The sequence below is a fragment of the Panthera uncia genome, chromosome D1 (assembly GCF_023721935.1).
Source record: "Panthera uncia isolate 11264 chromosome D1, Puncia_PCG_1.0, whole genome shotgun sequence".
NCBI classification, from domain to species: domain Eukaryota; kingdom Metazoa; phylum Chordata; class Mammalia; order Carnivora; family Felidae; genus Panthera; species Panthera uncia.
In genome coordinates, this window is record NC_064808.1 from 102849174 (window position 1) to 102856429 (window position 7256).

General features: G+C 42.3%; 1 non-coding gene across 1 annotated transcript; it reads right to left on the reverse strand.

Moving 5' to 3' along the window:
- Positions 1-6846: 6846 nt before the first annotated feature.
- On the reverse strand, positions 6847-6980 carry LOC125917710 (small nucleolar RNA SNORA52). The gene has a single exon (XR_007456272.1). It is a non-coding gene; the product is annotated as a small nucleolar RNA SNORA52 (small nucleolar RNA).
- Between the last annotated feature and the right edge of the window lie 276 nt (positions 6981-7256).

Here is a 7256-nt window from a genome sequence, read left to right on the forward strand (position 1 = left end):
TGGATATTACAGCTCAATAAAGCAAAAAATAATAATGCTTTGTTGAGCACTGTTCTTTTCATTCCTCCCACTTTGTTCATGAGTTATATAATGTTAGCAATCCAAGTTTGCTTCTGTTTCACCCAACCTTTCAAAATTTATGCTTACAGTATTTAAATGATAGAGGGGCACCTGGGTGGCTCAGTTGGTTAAGGGCCTGACTCTTTTTTGTTGTTTTTGAGCGAGAGAGTGAACACGTGTGAGCACGAGCAGAGGCAGGGCAGAGAGAAAGAGGGTAAGAGAGAATCCTAAGCAGGCTCCATGTTCAGCACAGAGCCTAATGCGTGGCTTGATCCCGTAATCGTGAGATCGTGACCTGAGCCAAAATCAAGTAAGTATCTGTCTCTTGATCTCAGCTCAGGTCTTGATCCTCAGGGTTGTGAGTTCAAACCCTGTGTTGGGCTCCATGCTGGATGTGGAGTCTACTTAAAAAAAAAAAAAAGTATAAAAGTTATATTGTTAAGTAGAGATTATATTTAAGGTGTCTAAATGTGATTTAATAATATATTGTCATTAAAAGTTACTTGAGAGAATGTGGACAATATTTTCAAAATTTTAAGTGTATTTTTTACTGCTTAGGAATAACAGCCACTATTTTTGTTTCCAGACCTTCTCATGCATATAGAAACATAATAATTTTTAACTGGGATTATATTGCATGTAATGTCTTATATCTTGATTTTAACATGTAGCATGTTAAATTTTAGCACTTTTACATGTAATTATATTTAACCTGTCATTTCAAAAATGCAATTTTTCTGTTGTATACTAAACATTACATTGTAATGGATATGCCATAATTTATTTAATTTCTCTTTTTTTTTAACTTTTTTTTTTTTTTTTTTTGGAGAGAGAGAGACAGAGAAAATTAGCAGGGGAGAGGCAGAGAGAGAGAGAGAAAGAGAGAGAGAGAGAGAATCTTAAACAGGCTCCACATTTAGCTTGGAGCCCCATGTGGGTCTTGATTTCACAATCCTGAGACCATGACCTGAGCCAAAATCAAGAGTCAGATACTCAACTGACTGAGCCACACCCCTAACTTTTCTTGTTTGGGACATTTAGGTTGTCCTCAAGCTTGCACTAATATGTATAATGCTGTGTTACACGTATTTGTATGTGTGTGTATTAAACCATTTCCTTATTTTTTAGTGTAAACTCTTAGACATGGATTAATGATCAAAGAATATGAATACACTGAGGACTCCTGATATGGTGTCAGACTTTTTTTCAGCAATACTGAACCAACTTACAACTCATTGGAAATACATAAAAGTATATGGTTTCTAGCTTATCTTACCATATTCTTCAAAGTATTGAAGCCTAGAGAGCTTTTAAATTTTAACACCATTTCCCCCCCTCACTATTTAAGGAAACAAGGAAATTCCTTGAAGGAAGCCATCATTTTGATATGACATCCTACTTAAAAGATATGAATCAGCTTTTCAAAAAAGTAAAAACCAACGCATCCCTTTTATGAGAGTAGTATCATTAACATTCATTAACAGTGCATTACAATTCTTTGTCAATCTCACAATTTTTCTTTTGCTAATAGACAAATTACCTACTATAGTCTCTGATTCTGATACACGAACATGTAAAAATTTGCTAAGATGTTTAAGGCACAGCTTGTGAAGTGACAAATTCTTCTTTCTTTTTCACGTAATGTGTTTGGCTTATTTCTTTTTCACTTAATTATAGGTCTCCAGTAGAAATTGTCACCTGGTAAGAAGTGACAATTATTTAGCTACAAATACCAAGTATAATTTTATAGACTATAATAGTTAAAAATGTGAAGAGGCATTCTAGGATCTACAGCCTGTTTAGATCTCTGTTTTAAATAGATTTTTAGATGAATCTATTTTTAGATATTTTTAGGTAAGTCTAAAAAATAGATTCCCTGCTTTTTTTTTAACTTAAAAAAATTTTTTTTGCTGTTTTTTTGAGAGACAGAGAGAGACACAGCATGAGAGGGGGAGGGGACAGAGAGAGAGGGAGACACAGAACCCAAAACAGGCTCCAGGTTCTGAGCTGGCAGCACAGAGCTGGATACGGGGCTCGAACTCACGGACCATGAGCTGAAGTCGGACACCCAACTGACTGAGCCACCCTGGTGCCCCTAGATTCCCTGTTTTTTAATTGTATTATATCAGGGACAAAACTCAGACACAGGTTGAGTGCTAGAGCCTTTTCATTTTTGTGCGTGAGTCTTCTGGGTCTTTATCTGATGATTCTGACCTTTACCCACACGACTGATGTGTACCTGATGGTCCAGCACCAATGTGTGGTCTGACAGTCTGTGATGCATTAGGACCCTTGGCCCTCCAGATAATTCAGACAAGGGTCAACGTCCATAGGATAATGTTAGATCAGCTTTCAGTGGGGGTATTCAGAAAGAAAAACGGTTAAACTGCAGACAAAAAAAAAGTGGCACTAGTTGAGGCTAACAAGTGAATAAATACACCATGAATAAGGTCTACAGGAGCCTACTCAGGGAAACAATCCAAACCGCGATTTGAAAGCAAATACTGTGCATATTCCCTAGCTAATGCAGTCTGTTATAAACACGTGTTGGGAAGATGAGGAGTGGCCTCGAAAGGGTAGGGACGAGTATGTGACGTATGTGACGCCCCGTGCCCTCCACAGTGCCTGGTTCTTGGCAGGTGCTTCGCAAAATGTTGCTGAATGAGGAGGTGCTGCTACCTGGGAGTCCAGAAAACAGACGGAGAGGAAAGCAACAGCAAAGGAAAGACACCTTGGTTTGCATGTTCGTGTGAAGAATGAGTTGACAGATGTAAAGACTGGCAGTCTGAGTTTTCCTTGACATTTAAATAAATCGTACCTGAGGCTTTGACAACCTGCTTTGTAAGTATCTGTATTTTTTCCCATGCAGACTTACAGAGGAGACTGGCTGGAGGGCGGAGAAGGATGATGCCTTCCTCATCAAAGGAAGCCGATCCCGGAGGCTCCAGCCCTGGGAGTAAATGAGAGATGGAGGAACTGGATTGTCCGGATCCAGTTTTTACCAAAATGATGGGCCAGAGAAAAGAAGGAACCTTAGAGAGTCTGACCTAGTTACATTTACATCCCAAGGAGAAACGAGTAAGTGGTATAACTATCAAGCTTTTAAGGCTGCTTCTAAGTTTGAAATTTCTCTATGATGTTATTTCAACCCCTTATATTCTCTTCTTCTTTTGAAGGCTGTAAAATTCCTCAGAAACACTCAGAGTCATTTTCTGGCACAGAGAAGAGGAAGGGAGGGGGACACCATGACACTCTTTTCAGCGTCCAAGAGAGACAAAAACTCAGCTGGAGAATGTGGGGCGATGCTAGAAGAAAGCTAGGGTCACACTTGGACCCTCTGGGAGAAAAGGATGAATAAAGGGGCCAGCCTGGCAAGGAGACACGAACCCAGGCATCTGCACTAGCCGGAGAACCGGGCCACTCACGGTGCTGCTAGTTTCTGGGTAGGAATGATGGGTGTGCTCTGTGGTGGAGAAGAAAAAAATCATTAGGTGTTTCCATCAGATACTGACATGTTCTTTAAGAGCATGAAGTTTCCTTTCCTGGAAAATACCTTCTTGTAACCCCACGCTGATTTTACAACTCTCTCATGATTCGGCACGGAAGCCCGGTTTCCCGAGTGTAGATCCTGACCTCACTGATGACCAGGTATGTTAATATTTCCATTTGTTTCCTCACACATAAATTAAATACAAGAAAGAAAGAAAGAAAGAAAGAAAGAAAGAAAAGGAGGAAGAAAGAAAGAGAGAAAGAAAGGAAAGGAAGGAAGAAAAGAAAGAAAGAAAGGAAGAGGAAAGGAAGGAAGGAAGGAAGAAAAAGAGAGAGAGAGAAAGAAAGGAAGAGGAAAGGAAGGAAGGAAGAAAAAGAAAGGAAGAGGAAAGGAAGAAAGGAAGGGAGAGAGAAAGAAAAAAAGAGGGAAGGAAGGAAGGAAGAGAGAGAGAAAGGAAGAGGAAAGGAAGGAAGGAAGAGAGAGAAAGGAAGAGGAAAGGAAGGAAGGAAGGTAGAAAAAGAGAAAGGAAGAGGAAAGGAAGGAAGGAAGAGAGAGAGAGAAAGGAAGAGGAAAGGAAGGAAGGAAGAAAAGAAAGAAAGAGACGAAAGAGAGGAAAGGAAGGAAGAGAGAGAGAGAAAGAAAGGAAGAGGAAAGGAAGGAAGAGAAAGAAAGGAAGAGGAAAGGAAGGAAGGAAGAAAAAGAGAGAAAGAGGAAAGGAAGGAAGGAAGAGAAAGAGGAAAGGAAGGAAGGAAGAAAAGAGAGAAAGAGGAAAGGAAGGAAGGAAGAAAAGAAAGAAAGAAAGAAAGAAAGAAAGAAAGAAAGAAAAAGAAAAAGAAAGAGGAAAGGAAGGAAGAAAGAAAAGAAAAAGAAAGAAAGCAAGAAGGAAATAGTACCTTCCAGCCACGTTCGTTGTGAGAATTCAATGAAATAGTACCTGCAAAGCTCTTAGCGGGTCACCGGGCCCAGTGCAGCTGGTTGCTAACTGCTGTTGTTGCTACTAGCCGGGTTGTGCAAGCATCTGGGTATTGGGCTTGAGTACCCAGGGGCGCCCTGGCTTTGTTGGTGAGGGGGTAATCCAGATTTGGTGTGGTGTGGCAGAGACTGCTAGATTGTGCCAGACATCTCTGAGGTGACACTTGAGATCTCTCAGCCTCATCTGTCTCAGACTTTGGCCTCTCGTCTGGGCCCAGCCTCTGCGGTACTGACTCTACGTGTACCCTGACTTCGTGCAGATGCTACATGATGGTGACGCCCCGCTTGCCCGCGCCATGTGCCTACCGTCTCCCTTGCTGAGGCTTCCCTGTTGAGGGAATGGAGATGCCCTTCCCTTTTCCTTTACCCCCTTTCCTGGCTTTAATGCGAACACAATGGCTGGAGCTGGGGCAGCCCTTTTGCCATGAGGCAGAAGCCGTATGGTGAAGGCGGCCGAGCGTGGAGACAGCAGGAGCTGGGGTCCTTGGTGAGTGGGCAGGGCGCCACTCCAGCTCCAGACTGCCTCTCTGGTCATCATTTTGAGAGAAAAACACATTTCTATCTTCTTAAAGGACTGTTATTTGGGGTTTTCTGTCATTTTCTGCTAAACTTAATCCTAACTGTTCGAGTAGAAAATTGGCGTTCTGTATGAATGAAATGAAGGGAAAGGAAGAAAAAAGACAGCATCAAGTGTCATTTTAGATGCATTACATACGGCATGACAGGATCCAGATGTCAGTGTTTTTACCAGTACATTGTATCATCTCTTACAAATTTAGATTATGTGAGCCAGATGTCCAGTGACCCGGTCACCTTTGAGATAACGGAATACTGACCTTCCAGAGGAGCATAAACAAAACACTCTCCACTCAGAAAGCTGGCCTGTCAATGCCTCTCATCTCCATTAACACACAGCGTTAATTACAACAGTATTTACTGCGGGTCCCACTCTGTGCTAAGCCCTCCAGTTAGAAAACCCAGGAAATCTCGCTCTGTGAAGGATATGTTTGAGAGGGTCGGAATGCTGGCCTGGGATTTCACTTGGGAAGTTTACCAGCCTCCCAGGTGAGGACAGTAGCCGAGTTAGGGAGGAGAAGGTGGGACGTAGGACTCGTGAAGAGATAATATCAGCAGGACTTGGTGACTGATGGAAAGTGGGGGCTGAATGGGTTCAGAATTACTCTCCAGCTTCTAGGATGGGTGACTGGCTAGGAGACAGTTTTACAAATTGCAATGGGACACATACAAAGGAGGGAGGGAGAAAGCAGAAGGAGGAAGAGGTTTAGTAGAGAAGATAGAGAAGATCATGGATGGGTGCAGTCCTGGGCATGTGAAGTCTGAGGTGTCCCTGGGCACCACGTGGAGATGCTCAACAGGTAACGAAAGACTGAGTCTGGAGCTCAGGAGAAAGGGCTTAGAGCACTTTTCAAGCGATTTTGTAATTTTTGTTTGTGACGTCACACTTCCCAGTAGACTTTCTTGCTCATCTTGTATTCTCAGCACTTGGCACTGAACCTGCAACATAATCAATGCTCAATAAAAATTGGTTTAGTGATTGACAGATTAATGAATGAATGACTTTCAATCAGTCAAAGAAGATACAGGTTTTTGCCATCTCAGGTTGAAACCCCTGTATGTATTCCAATGGAAACATGACTACAAACCTCAGTCGGTTGCGGAGAATCCCTCTGTAGTGTGTTAAGTTTGAACAAACTTCTGCCAACTAGCCTCAGAAATGAACCGCCCTTTAAGTCATTTCCACAGGAAAAAGAGAAAACACACCTTTAAAATTCCAAAGTAGTTTACACCATACTTTTGAACCAAAAGGTCCTTCACTAGTTGGGAGGGTCATTCTTTTTTTTTTTTCCCCCTGAAGAACTTATCAGAACATCCTGCACATGTGTCCCAGAAGCCACCATATCTAACATAAAGCCGAGAGTCAGAACACTGCATGGTCACCACCTCCATGCTTCAGGGCCGCCCTTGTTACCCTCTTTCCGAATCAGGTTGCAATGCCCAAAGAAAGAATTTTGAGGAGACGAACAGAGGCACAGCCCAGTGACTTGAAAAGTGTTCCCGAAATTAATAATTGGACTAGATCAGGGACCCAAGTAGATTTGCAAAGGGCCTACGCTTTGCCCCTTTCTTCATACATAGTTAACGATAATCACTAGATATTTCTCAATAAAGCCGGCTCTGATTCTGAAAGTCTCTCCAACTTTTCTGTAAGCATTGCATTTATATCTTAACTTCTTCGGTAAAAAAGCATTCATACATTCAATTGCTAACTTATTTTTCTTACTGCTTTTTCTTTTCTTTTCCTGGAGTGCCTAGAAGCAGCCTGGCACAAAGCCACTGAAGCCTTGCTCGCCCCTCTGGGTAAGGCTTCTAAAGAACTCTGGTCCACAAGCGAAACCTGGCAGGCCACAGGCTGACTGGCAGGGGTTAGGGTGGACCGCAATGACTAGCTTCTTTCGTCTCATATCGGGTAAAAGCAATTGATAGTGGAAGTTGCTTTTGAACTGTTTCAGTAATGGCTGTTGTACCAGCAGCATTCTACAGACAAAACAGAACCCACAGATAAATACGTAAGAGAAGATTTATCATAGGAATTGGCTCATGTGGTTACGGAGGCCAGGAAGTCCCAGGAGCTGCCGTCCACCAGCTGGACAACCAGGAAAGCCAATGGTATAATTTAGTCGAAGTCTGAAGGGTCGGTGATGTCACTCCCAGT